At 40.1% G+C, this 21,733-nt stretch overlaps 1 protein-coding gene across 1 annotated transcript in view; it reads right to left on the reverse strand.

The window, feature by feature from the left end:
- LOC126247391 (parathyroid hormone/parathyroid hormone-related peptide receptor-like) overlaps positions 1-21,733 on the reverse strand; it is a 931,061-nt gene that overhangs the window by 320,735 nt on the left and 588,593 nt on the right. Inside the window, exon 3 of the mRNA XM_049948475.1 lies at positions 11,014-11,089. The gene's annotated coding sequence lies outside the window, so the exon portion shown is untranslated. The remainder of the gene's footprint in view (positions 1-11,013; positions 11,090-21,733) is intronic.

The raw sequence follows: 21,733 nt of genomic DNA on the forward strand, positions 1-21,733 counted from the left end.
CGGGGTCTCAACTCTGGCAAATCATTAGGTAGTGGCGGAACGTAGACATGATCTCTTATAAAGGAAAAAAAAAAGTCGTATGGCCCGAGATCAGGTGACCGTGTAGACCAGCGGAAAATAGCTCTGTTAAGCTGACCATGAAGACCATCCAGTAGTTAGAGACTTCGACGTTGAAGCACTCTTCTACAAAGAAATGCCAGTGGGAGGAAGTCCATTTTGCCGCACAATAAAATTTTCAGGCTCACCTTCTAATTGGGGAAAGCGCAATTCTTGGAACATATCCAGATAACTTATGAATGGTGGGCTCCATGTGGTTCCCAAGTTGTGAGGGATCGTAAACCATAAAAACTGCTTATTTGGTAATATCCAATATCCCATCCCCGTTACGGTAGCTTCAGCGGAAAATTATGGGTATTTAATTTCCTACTCAAATAAAATAGTATCTCATCACTGAACATGTCTCATCAGTGAACACCACATGGTCAAGAAAGTCGTCTCCCCGATTCAACACTCCACGTGCAAAGCCATAACGTACACAATACCCATCTGGATTTAAGCCTTGTACAAACTGTAGCCAGTATGGATGCATGTGTTTTCTTAAAAGACTCCACACTGACGTCTTTCGCAAGTTCAAGACTTGCTTTCCTAACACACGTCTTAGGACTTCGAAGGTAAGATGCTCTGACACGGTCAACATCCTTAACAGACACTTTGGATTGTCTCTTGCTTTTCCCTTTACAGGAACATCCTGTCGTTTCGAACTGATTATACCGTCGACATATGTTTCTATCAGATGGGGGCTCACAGTTAAACTTTAAACGAAACGCTTGTTGAACTGAAATTACAGATTTACTCTTAGCAAACTGCAGAGCGCAAACCGTTTTACGCTCAGGAACCACCATTTTTCCTACGTGGCGCAGCAACCGGGAAATAACAAAGCAGTATTCGCGCATTCGGTTATCTGAAATTGAGTTTCTCTTAAATTATGACCTTTTACCAACGGCCTACAGCGCTTAAAGGGCCCTCACACGTTCAATAACTCTGTCAAACCGTCAATATATTGACTGTTTGAGGGTGTGTATTGACTTATTGTCCACACTAAAAATATTGACGAACGTTACTGATGGCCTTCAAAATATTCTCAATATTGTCAATACAGACTGAACGCGTGAGTTCAAGTATTAACGGTGTGAGAATAATCTCTATTCACATACCGACAGAGCTCTCTGAACCAGACACAGACGTTAGAACGCACTGTTTACGTTTTCAGTTCGCCTCTGTGCATACCACAACTCAGATTCAATTTTTCAAAGTAGTATTTTAGTACAAAAGAATTTTAATAGGCTGACCAACGGAGGATTCTCCACTACACTGCTCACTTTATTAATTTGAAAAAGATATATAAGTCGATGAATTACATGGTAATTTGGAAAAACGCCTGCACTTCGAAAAATAGGTCACAGACCTGCAGTAAGTAGTAAGAGGCCTGTGATGCGTACCAGTTTCACCAAATTGTCATAAGCCGTGAAAGATATTTTACATATTAATTCCCTGAAAATATAGGCAGATGAAAACTTTCGCGTCCGTGCCTCTGATTTCAGTCGGTAAATTAACTTGTGATCTGTCCTTTTTTTCAACCACTTACAGAAGATTTTTCCGTTTTTTGTTGTTTTCTGTTGCTTGCAAGTTACATGATATGTTTGCAGCACTCTCTTTGTTTTTGGGGTGTTATCATCTTAAACTTGTAAAATCGCGTTGTCAACTGACAATTTTTGTCAGTGTTATTGATGGTGTGAGGTCGCTTAAATATATCGAATGTTTAACAAACTAGTATTGTCAATTAATATCGAAAGTGTGTAGGCTCCTTAACAGTTTATCATTATTATATATTATTACTCAAGTCAACATACCTTTTTTTTCAACGCATACTAGTCGTACAGGGATGAATGAGGTATCGTTTAAAAGATTTTTTAACAGGATTCTGACATTGAATTCCTATTTTGCGCTATAACTTACCGCTTATGGATGCACCTATATTTACGAAAATAACTTATTCCTCACGAATATGAGACTCTCTCTTTATATTATCTTACTACAAATACAATTTTACTTGTTTCAAAGTGCTTATTAACTGAATAATTTTTATACAGTATTGTCATAGACAATAATCGTGACTACTGCGCTAGTGCATTATCTCTTCTGTCCGAGATGACTTTTCTAAACGAATATACTTTCCGAAACAACGGACATATTTTTTATCGCCGCCTTGAGTTGCGGTTTACCTATTGTTACTACGGCCTAACGTGCTTACTTTAATTGAAAATATTGGTCGAGTTACAGTTATACGTCATGTGGCGTTACTAACAGTCCCTCGTCCCCGCCCATCGTACAAGCCGGGACAAACACTGGTACAAACCAGGACAAACATTCCAATGCAAAACATATTTTCGGGCACATGGAAGTGTACATAAAACGATGTATTATGAATTCATAATTGTTATTTCACGCCGTTCGGTTCATTTTTAAAGACGTTTACTCTTCATTCTCGTAACTAACCTTATCTCAGCGACTACACGTATTCCAAATGCTGTCGTTATTTGAAACTATAAAGGTTCGAAAGTTTCCCACTGGGACTCTGGTTTTCATATAACTGGGAAAGCAGATGCTGTTTCTGAAGTAGCTCCTTTTTTGTTAACTTCACTGCGTTAAACGTAGGCTGAATACCCACTAATAGCTTGTAACAGTTTAACGATAGTCAATTATTGATGCAATCTATAGCTGCTGTTTCACTTTATTAATGTACACCATCGCTCCACATCCCTGAAGACTCTTCTTCATGACGGGACCTGTCGAATGTTGTTGTTGTTGTTGTGGTCTTCAGTCCTGAGACTGGTTTGATGCAGCCCTCCATGCTACTCTATCCTGTGCAAGTTTCTTCATCTCCCGGTACCTACTGCAACCTACATCCTTCTGAATCTGCTTAGTGTATTCTTCTCTTGGTCTCCCTCTACGAGTTTTACCCTCCACGCTGCCCTCCAATGCTAAATTTGTGATCCCATGATGCCTCAAAACATGTCCTACCAACCGGTCCCTTTTTTTTGTCAAGTTGTGCCACAAATTCCTCTTCTCCCCAATTCTATTCAATACCTCCTCATTAGTTATGTGATCTACCCATCCAATCTTCTGTAGCACCACATTTCGAAAGCTTCTATTCTCTTCTTGTCCAAACTATTTATCGTCCATGTTTCACTTCCATACATGACTACACTCCATACAAATACTTTCAGAAACGACTTCCTGACACTTAAATCTATAGACGATGTTAAAAAATTTCTCTTCTACAGAAACGCTCTCCTTCCCATTGCCAGTCTATATTTTATATCCTCTCTACTTCGACCATCATCAGTTATTTACTCCCTAAATAGCAAAACTCCTTTACTACTTTAAGTGTCTCATTTCCTAATCTAATTCCCTCAGCATCACCCTACTTAATTCGACTTCATTCCATTATCCTCGTTTTGCTTTTGTTGATGTTCATCTTATATCTGCCTTTCAAGACACTGTCCATTCCGTTCAACTGATCTTCCAAGTCCTTTCCTGTCTCTGACACAATTACAATGTCATCGGCGAACCTCAAAGTTTTTATTTCTTCTTTATGCATTTTAATACCTACTCCGAACTTTTCTTTTGTTTCCTTTACTGCTTTCTCAATGTACAGATTGAATAACATCTGGGAGAGGCTACAACCCTGTCTCACTCCCTTCCCAACCACTGCTTCTCTTTCGTGCCCCTCGACTCTTATAACTGCCATCTGGTTTCTGTACAAATTGTAAATAGCCTTTCGCTCCCTGTATTTTACCCCTGCCACCTTCAGAATTTGAAAGAGAGTATTCCAGTTAACATTGTCAAAAGCTTTCTCTAAGTCTACAAATGCTAGAAACGTAGGTTTGCCTTAATCTTTCTTCTAAGATAAGTCGTAAGGTTAGTATTGCCTCACGTGTTCCAACATTTCTACGGAATCCAAACTGATCTTCCCCGAGGTCCGATTCTACCAGTTTTTCCATTCGTCTGTAAAGAATTCGCGTTAGTATTTTGCAGCTGTGACTTATTAAACTGATAGTTCGGTAATTTTCACATCTGTCAACACCTGCTTTCTTTGGGACTGGAATTATTATATTCTTCTTGAAGTCTGAGGGTATTTCGCCTGTCTCATACATCTTGCTCACCAGATGGTAGAGTTTTGTCATGACTGGCTCTCCCAAGGCTGTCAGTAGTTCTAATGGAATGTTGTCTACTCCCGGGGTCTTGTTTCGACTCACGTCTTTCAGTGCTCTGTCAAACTCTTCACGCAGTATCTTATCTCCCATTTCGTCTTCATCTACATCCGCTTCCATTTCCATAATATTGTCCTCAAGTACATCGCCCTTGTATAAACCCTCTATATACTCCTTCCACCTTTCTGCCTTCCCTTCTTTGCTTAGAACTAGGTTTCCATCTGAGCTCTTGATATTCATACAAGTGGTTCTCTTCTCTCCAAAGGTCTCTTTAATTTTCCTGTAGGCAGTATCTATCTTACCCCTCGTGAGATAAGCCTCTACATCCTTACATTTGTCTTCTAGCCATCCCTGCTTAGCCATTTTGCACTTCCTGTCGATCTCATTTTTGAGACGTTTGTATTCCTTTTTGCCTGCTTCATTTACTTCATTTTTATATTTTGTCGTTTCATCAATTAAATTCAATATTTCTTCTGTTACCCAAGGATTTCTACTAGCCCTCGTCTTTTTACCTACTTGATCCTCTGCTGCCTTCACTACTTCATCCCTCAGAGCTACCCATTCTTCTTCTAGTGTATTTCTTTCCCCCATTCCTGTCAATTGTTCCCTTATGCTCTCCCTGAAATTCAGTACAACCTCTGGTTCTTTCAGTTTATCCAGGTCCCATCTCCTTAAATTAGCACCATTTTGTAGTTTCTTCACTTTTAATCTACAGTTCATAACCAATAGATTGTGGTCAGAGTCCACATCTGCCCCTGGAAATGTCTTACAATTTAAGACCTGGTTCCTGAATCTCTGTCTTACTATTATATAATCTATCTGATACCTTTTAGTATCTCCAGGATTCTTCCATGTATACAACCTTCTTTTATGATTCTTGAACCAAGTGTTAGCTATGATTAAGTTATGCTCTGTGCAAAATTCTACCAGACGTCTTCCTCTTTCATTTCTTCCCCCCAATCCATATTCACCTACTATGTTTCCTTCTCTCCCTTTTCCTACTCTCGAATTCCAGTCGCCCTTGACTATTAAATTTTCGTCTCCCTTCACTACCTGAATAATTTCTTTTATCTCATCATACGTTTCATCAATTTCTTCGTCATCTGCAGAACTAGTTGGCATATAAGCTTGTACTACCGTAGTAGGTGTGGGCTTTGTGTCTATCTTGGCCACAATAATGTGTTCACTATGCTGTTTGTAGTAGCTTACCCGCACTCCTATTTTTTATTCATTATTAAACCTACTCCTGCATTACCCCTATTTGATTTTGTATTTATAACCCTGTATTCACCTGACCAAAAGTCTTGTTCCTCCTGCCACCGAACTTCACTAATTCCCACTATATCTAACTTTAACCTATCCATTTCCCTTTTTAAATTTTGTAACCTACCTGCCCGATTAAGGGATCTGATATTCCACGCTCCGATCCGTAGAACGCCAGTTTTCTTTCTCCTGATGACGACGTCCTCTTGAGTAGTCCCCGCCCGGAGATCCGAATGGGGGACTATTTTACCTCTGAAATATTTTACCCAAGAGGACGTCATCATTATTTAATCATACAGTAAAGCTGCATGCCCTCGGGAAAAATTACGGCTGTGGTTTCCCCTTGCTTTCAGCCGTTCGCAGTACCAGCACAGCAAGGCCGTTTTGGTTAATGTTACAAGGCCAGATCAGTCAATCATCCAGACTGTTGTCCCTGCAACTACTGAAAAGGCTGCTGCCCCTCTTCAGGAACCACACGTTTGTCTGGCCTCTCAACAGATACCCCTCCGTTGTGGTTGCACCTACGGTACGGCCATCTGTATCGCTGAGGCACGCAAGCCTCCCCATCAACGGCAAGGTCATGGTTCATGGGTGGGGGGGGGGGACCTGTTAAACACAATGAATAATTAAATTAACAACGAATGAATAAATGAATAACTAGTATTTCCCAGTACGAACGAGCGACATATTGCATGGCTATACCGCTGCACTGGATAATGGAGTACACCTGAAACCGATTATGAAATCGAATAAATCTCAAGCGGAATTTGATTTTCCTCCCAAAAATTGCAGCTTCTGTTGAAGATGGAATTGTTGCACGGGAGTTACTTCAAGATATTGTCTAAGAAAACATCGCCGGCCATAGTGACCGAGCGGTTCTAGGCGCTATAGTCTGGAAGCGCGCCACCGCTACGGTCGCAGGTTCGAATCTTGCCTCGGGCATGGATGAGTGTGATGTCCTTAGGTTAGTTAGGTTTAAGTAGTTCTACGTTCTAGGGCACTGATGACCTCAGAAGTTAAGTCCCGTAGTGCTCAGAGCCATTTGAACCATTTCTAAGAAAAAAGCGCGATGTTATAACTAAATACGTTCTGTTGTATTTAAAGAAAGAGGAATAACAAGTCATCTACATTTTGGAGCCGATGAGATATTTCTTCCGCTAAAGATCGTTTAAAATTTGCGTCTGTCTTAACAGTCAAATGGTTCAAATGGCTCTGAGCACTATGGGACTTAACTGGTGAGGTCATCAGTCCCCTATAACTTATAACTACTTAAACCTAACTAACTTAAGGACATCACACACATCCCTGCCCGAGGCACGATTCGAACCTGCGACCGTAGCGGTCGCGCGGCTCCAAACTGTAGCGCCTAGAACCGCTCGGCCACTCCGGCCGGCCTTAACAGTCAGAGACTGTGGTTAGCGCTCCGTCATGGAGGGATTCGCGGAGAGCTGTGAGGTTATTCATGAGCGTGGGGCTGCCAGCATCTGGATGCCCATTAGCGCCAATTAGTAATGTGCATTTTCTCACACTAATAGCTGCTAAATCCGCCATTACAGTACTGTGCGAATGACTATGTGACCTCGTCCATTTGCGTCTGTTATCAGCTAGTCATAATTATAAACCGCAGCACAACACTACTTTGCTGGAAGGGTGTTCAGAAGACAGGAAATCACAAGGTGATAATTCACTCCTTTAAAAACGCTCTAAAACCTTCAATTCTATCACCATGAACCACATTCACCTTCGCGGTAATGACAGTGCACGCCGTTATCTCGCCATTGGAGCAATTAATCACTGACCGATTCATTTTATAAATCGATATCTTACTGATAACGTTGCCTAAGAAAACCATCAGAATCTTTCGGAGACGTATTCTGATTACCCAGTAAATGTTTACGATTTGCTCAATATAATTTCTACGCCAATACTGTATTTACAAACGAAGAAATTCCGACAATTATACAATCATTAAATACATTATCTACGGGTATAACTACACTGTCTGACTAAAAATGTGAACCAGCCGGAAGGGGAGGAGGAAACGAAATGAAACTTCACGGGTTGAGGAGGTATGTATTACAAAATTGAGTCAAATTTACAAAGAACTTGGCAGTACGATTCACTTATCAGCATGACGTTGTATCCCCTCTGGCCTGGATATATGCACTGATTCGGTTGGGAAGGGTGTCAGAAAGACGTTGTATCCTCTCCTGAGGCAAGCAGGCTAACAGCTGTTGGTCCTTGATATCCTGGGTAGTGGCACTGGGAAGAAGTCGAGCTGGTGCCAAGCATGTGCTTTGGGGATTACTTCTGGGTACCTTGCTAGCCACAGGAGCACGTCAATATCGCGCAGACGGCTCGTAGAGACACCGTGCCAAATGCGGACGACCAATGTCCTGCGGAAAAACATGAGGATGCAAGACGTCCGTGACGTTCCGTTGTGCCGTCAGATTTCCCTCAACCACCGCCTTAATTAACTGAAGACATACCCAGTGGCTGCCCACACCATGACGTCAGGGGTAACACCGCTGTGCCTCTCCAAAACATTAGAAGCTCATGACCTCTCCTAAGGTCGCCAACTTAATCATCGATGATGGTCATTCAGTGTACTGCAGATCCGCGACTCATGCCAGAACACAATGCGACGCCATTCTACATCTACATCTACATCTACATAGATACTCCGCAATCCACCATACAGTGCTTGGCGGAGGGTACCTCGTACCACAACTAGCATCTTCTCTCCCTGTTCCACTCCCAAACAGAACGAGGGAAAAATGACTGCCTACATGCCTCTGTACGAGCCCTAATCTCTCTTATCTTATCCTTGTGGTCTTTCCGCGCAATATAAGTTGGCGGCAGTAAAATTGCACTGCAGTCAGCCTCAAATGCTGGTTCTCTAAATTTCCTCAGTAGCGATTCACGAAAAGAACGCCTCCTTTCCTCTAGAGACTCCCACCAGTTTCTGAAGCATTTCCGTAACACTCGCGTGATGACCAAACCCACCAGTAACAAATCTAGCAGCCCGCCTCTGAATTGCTAGTATGTCCTCCCTCAATCCGACCTGATGGGGATCCCAAACGCTCCAGCAGTACTCAAGAATAGGTCGTGTTAGTATTTTATAAGCGGTCTCCTTTATAGATGAACCACATCTTCCCAAAATTCTACCAATGAACCGAAGACGACTATCCGCATTGCCCACAACTGCCATTACATGCTTGTCCCACTTCATATCGCTCTGCAGTGTTACGCCCAAATATTTAATCGAAGTGACTGTGTCAAGCGCTACACTACTAATGGGGTATTCAAACATTACAGGATTCTTTTTCCTATTCATCTGCATTAATTTACATTTATCTATATTTAGAGTTAGCTGCCATTCTTTACACCAATCACAAATCCTGTCCAAGTCATCTTGTATCCTCCTACAGTCACTCAACGACACCTTCCCGTACACCACAGCATCGTCAGCAAACAGCATTCTTCCCCCAGCCAAATGGAGATCCACAATGAGGTCGCTTTCAAACTGCGCCAGTAGCTGATAACGATGTTCCACACGAGTATGCGACACCTCCGCGTCCTTCGCAGTGATTACTCAGCATCAGACACGGTTCACGCCCCTTACATGCACTACCTGGCATCGTAACACTAAACACGAACAACGCTTACGTACTCTGTTGGCCATTATACCTGTCAGAGAAATGCAACTCTAATCCTTTACGTATCTCCTATAACATACGGAATGTTCAAAAAGTCTCTCCGCAATGCTTATGATTGTTAGCCGCGCGTGCCGTATGCCGCAGTGAACATACCGAAATCAACCTCTGCATATTCATTTTTACTTACAAATTTTCACATTAAATGTTGAAAGTGTCCCCCCTGTTGTTGAATACACAATTCAGTTCGCCTAATCATGATCCCAAACACAAGCTGTAACATTTCTTCTGTAACAGAAGCAGTGAAAGTGGATACTGCAGTTTTCAATTCATCGACGGATTTTGGACGGTTTTTATAGACAGTTGCTTTCGCTGCGCCCCAGAAGAAAAAGTCAGGCGGTGTTAGGTCAGGCGACCGTGGATGCCAAGTTCCTGTGAAATTATGTGATCACCAAAAACACCTGCAAGCAGTGGCACTGAAACGCGAGCTGTATGCGCGGTTGCACCATCTTGTTGAAAATAAATGTTCAGTATCTCACTTAACACAAGTTCTCCTATGAATGTGTACGGAATATCACTGCAGTAACGTTGTGCGTTTATCGTTTCATTGAAAAATATGGGACCCACAATCCGACGTCTAGAAACTGCAATCCAAACTCCTATTTTCACAGAATGAAGTGGTTCCTCATGAATACACAACGGATTTTCAGTACTCCACGTACGAGAATTTTGCGAGTGGATAAATGAAACCACGCTTCATCAGTAAAAAACGTTTCATTAAGAATATCCTTTCCATTTTGTTGAACGAAATTTTTTAACCACTGACAATAATGCAGTCTCTTGCCATGATCGGTATTTTTCAGTTCTTGCATGACTACTACTTTGTATGGGAAAAGTTCTAATTTTTTCCTTACAGCTGTGTGGGCCATTCCGACACTAACATCGATTTGCTGGTCGAGTTTTCTTACTGACTTGCTCCGGCTCTTGGACATTTTATCGGAAATATCGAGTAGTTTATCCTCAGACAAAACTCTAGGACGACCACTTCTCGGTGCATGTGTCACGGAACCCGTACTTCGAAATTTGTGAATCAAATCTTGCACAGTATTACGATGTGGAAGTGCTGTCTCGGGGAAAACTGAATTAAATGTTTGACGAACTGCAACTGTGTATTTACCGCCAGCTTTTAACACTTGTTCGACTAAAAACACACGTACTTGAATGGTTAGCATTTTAACAGCAACAAAAACGAAACAAACGAACAAAGGAACTAAACTTAAACGTTCACGTCAACACGTGACGACGCACACCAACGATACTATTGACGCTGGCTGAGGTAAACGAAACAGTGGAATGTTGGGAGAGTCCACTCGAAGGTAAGTAACCCAGGCAGGCGAACAATCATACGGCACGCGCGGCTATCATACGGCACGGCGGAGAGACTTTTTGAACACTCCGTATAAGTGTACGACGTTATACTCACATCCATTTCTTCTGGTTACTTAACGTTTTTTTGACAGCTAGTGTATTACATCACGGAGCCATCGGACTATTACTGTAGAACCCGGAGAAATTATGAAACAATAGTGATAACTAACCATCATCACACATACTATGGCGGATAAGGTGCGCGGAAACCATAAGCTCAACAAGAAAAAATATTATGTTCATTAATACTCAGATAAATATCAGTAGAAGATCATGTACCACTGAAAACAATAAGAAAAATATCTGTAAGATGCTTAATGCAGAACTGGCTAACGCAACATAATGAAACAAGCCATGGCTATAACAAACTAAATATTTGTAAAATCGCTTACAGATTTTTTTCTATCATCAAATGCATTCAGCGCTACTGGTTTCTGTTGATGTTGATTCCATTTGTCACAGGGATACCTGTAAACGGAAAATACCTCATATCAGGACTAGAGAATATAAAAAAGAATACAAACAAATCTACCATCACAGCTGTTTCGGTACAAAAGATGGAATGAGCATGGTGACAGTAAAGGAAAAACTGAACATTTATGTGTGGATTGCGTTTTAAGCATCGCCGTCGTAGAGAGTAATTGAGAAAGTTGCTTGCTCCAACTACAGTACAAGAACTAAATATGTTCTTTTCATAAAAAGGTACGAAGCTACTGTCAGTATGAGCTAAAAAGAATTGTTTTTTGTTTTTCTTTATGTATGTGATATGAACTTCAAATAAACATAAAAATCTAAGTTATCAACTGAAAAATAGATTACAGGATCAAGGACTGACGAAGAGACGACAAGAAATAGAAAGAATAATTCACTACAGGTGAAGACGTCTAGGGAATGAAGAAGTAGTGTTACGTCTATTTGTTTCCACTGTGTACACTATCGGAAATCCTGAAATTCAAAGACCGCGCTTCAGATAGGGTCAAAGCTTTTCTTATTTATTTTCGTAATAGTAATTAACCAATAATTTTCGTTGGACCTTTATTCGTCTTCAAACGTTGCTTATGGAGACATCCTTGAACTTTAATGTCATCAGCTTGTCGTTGTTTAAACTATGCTAACACTGAACTACTATAAAATTTGTGGAAGTTTTTATAAGGCAAGAAATTAACGAATAGTTTTATTACCTCAAATTTAAGTAACACAGCCTGGAGACCAATGCGTTCGGAACCCACTCAAGACAAACTGAAACGAAACAGAAACACAGTCACTTAAGATATCAGGGAAAAGTTCCAGGAAACTTGATAAGCTAAAGCCGTACTAGAACGACTCTTCTCTTAGCTTAAGACAGTCAATAAACAGATGACACAGGCTGTTTGATATACTGAGTGACATGAGGATAGACACAAGAGTTCTTATTCCCACGACTAACAAAAGAGAGAAAAATAAAAGAGTATGGGCAAAACCCTACTATTTCTCGATGGTTTGAAAAATGCAATTTTTATACTTCATACCACTTAGCAACAAGTAAAGCAGTTATGAATCAGAAGATTGTTTTGAACCTAACGGTACTTTACTAGGCATGGTCCTGCTGGTGATGGTATGTCGTTGTCTTCATCCGGCCTTTGAACTGACTTATCCAGCCAGGTACATGGGGGCCCACAGTTTAACGAGGCTTCCGAACCTCTGTCAACTTATTTTTCACATCGACGAACGTTGCCAGTGGTAAAAGAATTGATAATTGACAGATAAAAATCCTATAACCGACGGGTGATCGAACCTGACACCATTTGGTTTGTTGTATGCCACTTTACCCGTGAACTACTTAGCAAGCACGCTACACTGACACATGCCTATTTAAATTAGTTCTCTCCGTCTCTGACGGATGCTACTGCAAAAAACGGTAATAGCCGACATAAATTTAAATAGTGTAAATGATCGCGCAATCGAATGATGATCTAATCTCGTTATGTTACATCGAGATGCCGATTGTATAAACATTTCTGGGTGAAGGTCAATTTCGGCCTTAGTTCAAAAATCGAACATTGCTCAGACTCTGCCCTATTGAATAACAATAAACTTGGATCCACCGAAGGAGGTTTAGTGTTGATTTAAATTAGCACAAAACCTGCTTTGCAACACCGCTAAAATCAGCTATTTGCACGATTATAGGGCTGCGACCGAAGTTACTGATCATACATCCTAGATACACAATACTTATTATCGGCCGGCCGCGGTGGTCTCGCGGTTCTAGGCGCGCAGTCCGGAACCGTGGGACTGCTACGGTCGCAGGTTCGAATCCTGCCTCGGGCATGGGTGTGTGTGATGTCCTTAGGTTAGTTAGGTTTAAGTAGTTCTAAGTTCTAGGGGAATGATAACCTCAGCAGTTGAGTCCCATAGTGCTCAGAGCCATTTGAACTTATTATCGAAGATGTATTGTAAAGATAAAAGGAAGCAGGAGAGTTCCGATCTTCAAACTTTTCCCCAGTCAGAACCGATTTCATGCTGGAAATGGATTCGGTTAGCATAAAGAAACAATTGAAGGCAAGGAACTGATAAAAGTTACTACGGCCACAAAGAAAATGCGAGTAATTCACAGAACTAACAGGTAAATCGTGACCGGAAATGTTTGAAAATGTGTTATGTCAATGATAACAAGACAGTGACAAATATCGTATCCTAATGCAAGGAAACTTCCACACGCAAAAAGCCATCGCTGAAAACAAACTTCTGTACAGACTCCTTATTACACTTAATAAAAAAAGATAAGGTAAAAATCATCCCTCTTGCACATGCAACCACATTAAAATAAATACATACCTTCCTCCCTCCCTCTCTCTCTCTCTCTCTCTCTCTCTCTCTCTCTCTTTCCCCCTTCGCCTTCTGGTCACACACACACACACAAATACCATTCCACACACACAAAATTAAAATTAAAATAAAAAACAAGTGATCAGTTCTTAGTGTTGTGAAGTGTGGACAACAAAAACCCAAATGAGAACAGCAGCAAAAATGGAACATAAACATAACATGTGGAAAATCGTCTTCGGAACCTATATTACTACGTCATAGAAAAACCAAGCACCAGAACGGTCTATAACCTATAGATATATTGCCCCAAAATGTAAACTAAATAGTAAAACTATGTACATATTCCAGACCACTGAAGATATTTGATATGTTCTTGTTCTTTACTTGTTCTTCCACAGATTTAAAAAAAAACACTGCTGGCTACAATTCTTTCAGGCTCCCTATCCGATGCACTGATAGCTATTCAGAATTATTTAGAATGATCTAGACAATTTCAATTGATAGTACAAAATGTTTGTATTGAGTTAAGGTATTATGTGATTATATGTATGGCTTCAACAACACATGAATCTTTTTTGTTGCAATGATCTCCAGCAACATGGTGGCCAGACCAACGGAGAAGGGGCATTTTGGGGGACTGAGATCTGCAATAGCGAGTCCGCAACTGATGCATGTGGAAAATTCAGGACCTTAGGTACAAAAGTTGAAATAAAAACACGATGTCTTTGTAAAGGCGGACGTATCAGGGTAGTTGTGACTGACATCAATGTGGACACCTTAGGGCGAGTGTGGGTGATTTGGATTGTAGATTGGGCGTGTGCCGTGTGACCTTTCTTTTCACACACAGAACATTTATAAACATGACACAAGAACTTCTTGAATTGCTATTTCCATATATATAATCATATAATACAGACACACATAATCATATAAACAAACATTTTTACAATCACTTCAAAGTTTCCAGATCATTTTGTACAAACCTGTATTGTATTGTCCAAGACAACTGCTGCAGCTATAACTGCCGTGTGATTTATTTTTATTCTGACAATGGGAACCCACCATTGGTAGCTTTCAGATACAGTCCGAACTTAACAGGGTGAAGGAATGGTGAAAATAAAGGGACACCTACTTTGGCTTAGGTAACAACAGTAAATAGTTTCCGAGAAACGTACGGTCGAAGCTTCGACCTCGCTTCATCAGTCCGCTTGCGCAGAGTGTGCTTAAGTGAGCTGGTAGCGCAGTCGTTGGGAGCACAGCTTTGAATATATGCGTCCCTTGTTTAATCCAATATTATGTGTTTTTTCTCTCTTTTTTTCTCAAGAAAATTATGCGGCATCGTGACATCGTGAAATACAACGGTATTACTGACAAAAGCAGTGAGCATTCTATATCGTATTAAAACTAGATTTTATCACCACAAACCTCATACAGTTTTCTGCAGCTAACGGCAATCGATAACTGCAAACACATAAATTCGAGTATATAATTTTCTGCCTTGCTACTTACTTTCATGATTCAAGAGAATCTATCAGTTCTCCATGTCGATATCTTAGAAATTCGGAGCATCACGGACAATGTGCGAAGGCACATGCCACAGTTACATTTTTTTAGTGTGAGTATAATTAGAACATCCTCTTTAATGTAGCTACTAGTTATCAGACGATATTCGTGGTAAACTACGTATGTCGAAACATTTTCTCGAAAGACAGAGCCTGAAATTGACTATGGATAAAGCTGTGTATTTAAACTGCATCACATCTACTTGTGATTTCCCTTTGCTGTGCGATTAAAACAGAGCACTTCTGTAATCGGTGAATGTATTAGTTTTCTGGAAAGTATTAATCTACGTGAATTGTAATGATAAAAGCTATTTTTAATAATATTTGAAATGGACAAAAATAACTTAGAGACATTCACTTTGCCAGAATTATTGTAGATGAACACCTCGGTATTCCAATTTCATCAACAAACAACCCGTCGTATAAGGAGCTATCGATTTGCCCACCCAATGAGTCAATAATGTAGAGAAACGTCTCCAGGCAACGTCACGAAAATTTGTCCAAAAACTGAAGATAGGTTTCTTTTTGAGCTCTCACTATTTTGTGCACGTTGCTTACATATTCTGGTGCAGTTCTGTTAATTGGTTTACGTCTTCTAATCGAGAAGCATATTTGCCAACTTTGACAAAGCATGCTGGAATATTTTTACTTCCCCTCTTGTATTGTCATCTTCCTCCTTAAAATTTATTTTTTCATGTCTGAGTAATTAAGATTAACATACGTGAGTATAATCTGCATTTTCATAAAAGAGGAAGGGTTGGCCATCAGTTTTAATGAATACAACACCACATCTAATTTTGTGCTTATTTTTATGGATGTAATTGATTTTCTAATTTGTTTCGACTATTCCTACTTAATACTATTGTTATAGGGTAGAATCAGTAATTGTTTTGTAACTTAATTTCTATTGTTGACATATAAACAAATATAAATTCTGTACTATTTATAAACATTTAGAGGAGCAACTAGGCCCTAATACTCGTAGTGTTCTTAAAGGCTCTATTTGGCCCTATTCGAAAACATGTCAGCAAAGCCAGCTCATAATGAATTCAAAAGTAATTAACAGTTTTGTCAAAAGTATTGCTTGCGTAACGATATCTGTTAGTTTCATCATTTAAACAAATAAGTCGGGTTAAGTTTTGTAGTAGAATAAACTGTTAAAAAGACGCAATTTTTCGATGTATTCAGTTAATTTAATGAGTTAAGTTTTAATTGTAATTTCTATAAATTAAACTTCGAACAATGTGTAGTTTCAGTACCCATTATTGTGAAGATATACAAGGACCCGATTTTTGGTTCCAAGACAGTCAGTCCACGGCCGAGTTTCAGACGAGACATCTGTGTTGATTCGAATAACAACAAAGCTTCAACTTAACTGTGAGATAAGTGTTACACTATTAGACCGTGTGTTAAAACAGTGACAGCGTCTGCTCCATACGTAACTTTCTATTCTTCAAGAACTTTGAACTTTGTGGTTAGATTTTTTACTGCTCATAGATATTCAACAGTAAACTATTGTAGCAGTATGTGTATGTTGGCCTGAAAACAATTGATGAGGTTTATCGAAAACTAAACAATAGTGCACTGGCCATATTAAATTTGTATATGGGAGGGAGGGCGGGCTGTGAAAAGTGAAAGTAAACAACTGTGAAATGCAAAAGTGCACCTGTCGGCTACATCATTTACAGTAGACAGTACTGCACTTCCACCCCCTATTTTTTCAGCCAGTACGTCGACACTGAGGACAACAAACAAAGAAACAAAAGAGGGCAAACCGTCACACAACGACTAATTAGAGACAAACAAAGACTGTTGGTGATAGTTTACTGGAAAGTGTTAATCCATGTGAATTGTAATGATAAATGCTATTTTTAATAATATTTGAAATGCTTATTTTTTCCCAATAATTCCATTGTTTTTCAAGATGTAACAAAAATATTGATGTCACAACTTCGGCGACAGTAAGAGAGAGAGGAAAAACATCAAATAAGACTGAGTTTCAACTCCGGGTGCCAATATGATAGATTCCTCTAGTGAGATGTAAACTTCAACAGTTCAGTATGTTGTAAATTAACAAACATTAACAAACACTGCCAGAGGCGAAGTCAAGTGGCAAACAGAAAAAAAGTTCCAACAAATGACCCGCGATCGAATCTAACTTCCTCTGAAATGCACTATAGGAAGCAACCGCTGAGCCACTGGCTTATCGCTAAAACTTGACTTTATTATGCATATAACTGGTATTGTTCATCAACGCGTGTGCAGTTGGCATAACATTTTATGCATTTGTTCTGTAGTTAAAAAATAAATGCTCTATAGGTACCGCTATACGAGGCTAGAGAACAGTTTTAAAAAAGATGTTTAATCGTTATTGGCTGCGGTCAAGCTCCATTACTTAACTTTTCAATGCAAATATTAAAATTTCCATTTCTTACACTGCCTCTAAGTGCTTGTAAAATGCGTGAAACTAATCACATTAACTACGAGTCATCTCCAAAAACTGTTATAAGATCCAATTGTTACCTGTATTCATTAATTACAAAGCCGCTCATTCTTAACCTAAGAGAGCGTAAAAGTATTTAGAGCTTTAGCAATTTGAAAGTGGCGTTTTGACATATTTACTTAACATTTTTTGTGCTAATAGCATTAGTTACTTCTTTTTAACTCGGATTTGAGCAGAACAAAAATGTTATTTTGTAATGCCGATAAGGTTGTAATCTGACGACTGTGCTTAAGTTGACACTATCCGAGAAATAACGCCAGTCGAAGATGATTCCACTTCACGACGAAATAACATAGGATTAACGTTAATATAACGCTGATCTCCGAATTCAGATTGATCATTCTTTGTGTCACGTGCTTTATACAACCCACCCTTAATTAACGTAAGTGTATTAGTTAATGGTGATAAATTCTACATATTAGGTTATGAGCTACAAGAATGAAAAATTTACCGTAGCAACTCAAAAGCCCTGAAACTGTACATTTATTCAAAAATGCACAACACCAGCACCAATAAAATTAAATAAACATCGTTTTCTGGCATTATAGTTGACACAAATACAAAGTACCGTGGTTGTTGAATAATAAATATGCATGTAACGAAAAATGAGGTTAATTACTCGGCATACACCGACGCGACAAACCATACAAATCACATTATAATGTAAACAAACACACTCCAGAACACGTGTACAGGACAAAAATGGTTCAAATGGCTCTGAGCACTATGCGACTTAACTTCTGAGGTCATCAGTCGCCTAGAACTTAGAACTAATTAAACCTAACTAACCTAAGGACACACATCTATGCCCGAGGCAGGATTCGAACCTGCAACCGTAGCTGTCGCTTGGCTCCAGACTGTAGCGCCTAGAACCGCACGTCCACTCCGGCCGGCGTACAGGACAACAGCTGTCAAATTCGAATACTGCTGCTGTTCTCCGCTAATCGCAACAAAGAATACTTACGATAGGTTTGAGTGCACGCCACATAACGGCTGGTGGCAAATCCATTCATTTGACACAATTATTCATAAATTATGTAAAAAATCAGAATCGTCGAAACTTGGGTGATACACTAAGTGATTGAGAACAGGTGCAACCACTATTTTATTACATAGTAAAATAACTATAAGGAGATAGGTGGAGAAAACACAACATTTATACTGTTCAGTGTCAACTTAGTTTGCGCGGACAGTGGGTTGAGACTGTTAAATGAGAATGTTGTCGTAGATCGACTAAAAACAATTCTACAATTGGAACAAAATTTCATTTTAGAGAAACAACAGGTAATTTTGTAACTGAGAGACTGATAGTGTTTAACAGTAAATGGCTGCACCTCACCCCGTAGAATTCCGAGTTAATGTGGCGAAGAACACACGCAGTGCTGGTATTTGACGATTCTACTTTGAAAATAATGACACCAAATCCGTTATACATCTGCTGCAAATAATGATAGGACTCCAGTACTGTCGCAGCTGTCGTCGTGAGCTTGATGCCGTGGAACTGCAGTAAAAAATGCGCACAATTTGAAATACTGTCATAAATATGGGAGACTATTCATCTGTACAGTGCTCTACTCCCTTGTACCTGCGAAACAGTTTCTGCTCAGTGATTGATACGACACATTTGAAGGGCTATACACATCAATACACAGTTCTCGAAGTATTCAAACCTGACATTGTGCACAAGCATTGTTTGCCAGGGACCCACTGATTTGAATTCACATCACACGCAAAAACTCCGTTCATACACGCATAATGCAGAGTGTTCAGTTCACAGTATACTCAACATTAATCTTTGTTTTTCTGCTGCTCAACACGACAAGGAGCACACACTGATTTACATGTTTGACACGAGTCTACACATACGACAACCGCCAGAATTCAACAATCAGCATTAACCTCATCAGTCATCACCGACCTACTACCCGATTGTGCAGTTTCGATAGTTGCAAATACTTTCTCATGTAGTAAAGCCATATCAGAGTCATAACGTTCTTGTAATACCTGAATGTACTGAGATCCGTTACTAAACACAATAAGGAAAACAAAATAATGTAGTAGCACTCCGTCTTCAGGCCACAAGTGGCACATCGGAACTATCCGGCCGCTGTGTCATCCTGAGAATGTGGGTAGGAGGGGCGTGTGGTCAGCACACCGCTCTCCCGGTCGTTATGATGGTTTTCTTTGACCGGAGCCGCTACTATTCGGTCGAGTAGCTCCTCAATTGGCATCACGAGTCTGAGTGCACCCCGAAAAATGGCAACAGCGCATGGCAGTCTGGATGGTCACCCATCCAAGTGCCGGCCACGCCCGACAGCGCTTAACTTCGGTGACCTCACGGGAACCGGTGTATCCACTGCGGCAAGCGCGTTGCCTAAAACAAAATAATGAATAAAAATATTTATGTAGGCTTCCTAGCGCTATACCTGTACACTATCCTTTTTACTAACCTTTCAGGCGTGTTACGAATGCTGTGAATCCTCGTCTGATCTGGAAGGTTGTCCAGATTCGGATAATATATGCCAACTCGCTCCGCAGATGATGAAGAGTTTGGAGAAATATATGATGAGATAAAAGGAATTATTCATATAGTTAAGGAAGATGATTATTCAGTTGTGAGAGGGACTGGAATTCGATAGTAGGAACAGGAAAAGAAAGGAAAATAGTTGGGTTAATATGGCCGGGGGGAAAGGACTGAAAGAGGAAGTCGCCTAGTAGAATTTTGCACAGAGCATAATTTATCATCACTGACACTTGTTTAAGAATCATGAAAGGAGGTTGTATTCGTGGTAGAGGCCTGGAGACATTGGAAGCTTCCACATTGCTGTATACGTGGTAGAGGCCTGGAGACATTGGGAGCTTCCACATTGCTTAAGTAATGGTAAGACAGAATTTGGGAACCAGAATTTAAATTATAAGTCATTTCCAGGGGGAGATGTGGACTCTGCCCACAATTTATTGCCAACGAACTGTAGATAAAACTGAAGAAAGGTAGGAAATTGAGGAAGTGGGACTGAGATAAGTTGAAAGAACCGAAGGTTATTGAGATTTCCAGAGTGAGCATTAGGCAACAATTGCTAGAACAGGATAAAGTAATACAGAAGACGACGAATGGGTAGCTTTAAGAGATGTAATAGCAAAGGCTGCAGAGAATTTAATAGGTAAAAACGCACGGCCTAGTATAAATCCTTGTATAATGCGAGAGATACTGAATGTAATCGATGAAAGTAGAAAATATAAAAATACAGAAAAGAATCAGACGAAAGGGAATACTAATGTCTAAAAAATAAGATTGATAGGAAGCGCAAAATGGCTAAGCAGAAATGGCCAGAGGACAGATACAAGGATTTAGAAACAAATTTCGCTAGGGGAAGACAGATATCGCCTACAAGAAAACGTCCTTGGAGAAAAGAGAACGCAGCAGTATGAATATCAGGAGTTCTGATGGAAAACAAATCCTAATCAAAGAAGGGAAAGCTGAAAGATGGAGGGTCTGTGCAAGGGAGGTGAACTTGAAGCCAACACTACAGAAGTGGATGAGACGTAGTTGAATATGAGATGGGAGAAGAATTTGAGAAGAAACGTCAGTCGAAACAAGCCCCAGGGAGTAGACGACATTCTGACAGAATTACTGATAACTTTGGGAAAGACAGCCATGACAAAACTCTTCCATCAAGTGTGCACCCTGTAGGGGACAAGCGAAGCCCTCTCGGAGTCCAGGTAAAAAGAACACAGTTGCTGACAAGTGTGAAAATTACCGAAGCGTCAGTGTAATAAGTCATAGCTGCAAAATACTAACACGAATTCTTTACAGAAGAGTCGAAGAACTGTTAGAAGTCGACCTCACAGAAGCTCAGTTTGCTTTGCAGAGAAGTGGAGGAACAAGAGAGGCAATACTGACCCCACTACCTATCTTTGAAGACAGTTTAATTTAGTGAAACTAAACTTCTAATTGTTATTGTTCATAGGTCCTCCAACTCTGACTTCAGAGCATTTATGCTCAAGCTAGAGAGAGTTCTTGATTCACTTTATAGGAAGTACTAGAAATTGGTTATATGTGGTGACTTCAATATTAGTTTTGTATATTATGGTGCAAGAAAAAGGTTGTTTGTAGATCTTCTAAATTCATATGATCTGATGCTGACCGTGTTTTTTTCAACTAGGGTGCAGGGGAACAATAGCACAGCCATAGACAATATTTTTATTCATTCTTAATTACTAGATGGGCATTGTGTTAGTAAA

The sequence above is a fragment of the Schistocerca nitens genome, chromosome 1 (genome assembly GCF_023898315.1).
Source record: "Schistocerca nitens isolate TAMUIC-IGC-003100 chromosome 1, iqSchNite1.1, whole genome shotgun sequence".
Lineage (NCBI taxonomy): Eukaryota > Metazoa > Arthropoda > Insecta > Orthoptera > Acrididae > Schistocerca > Schistocerca nitens.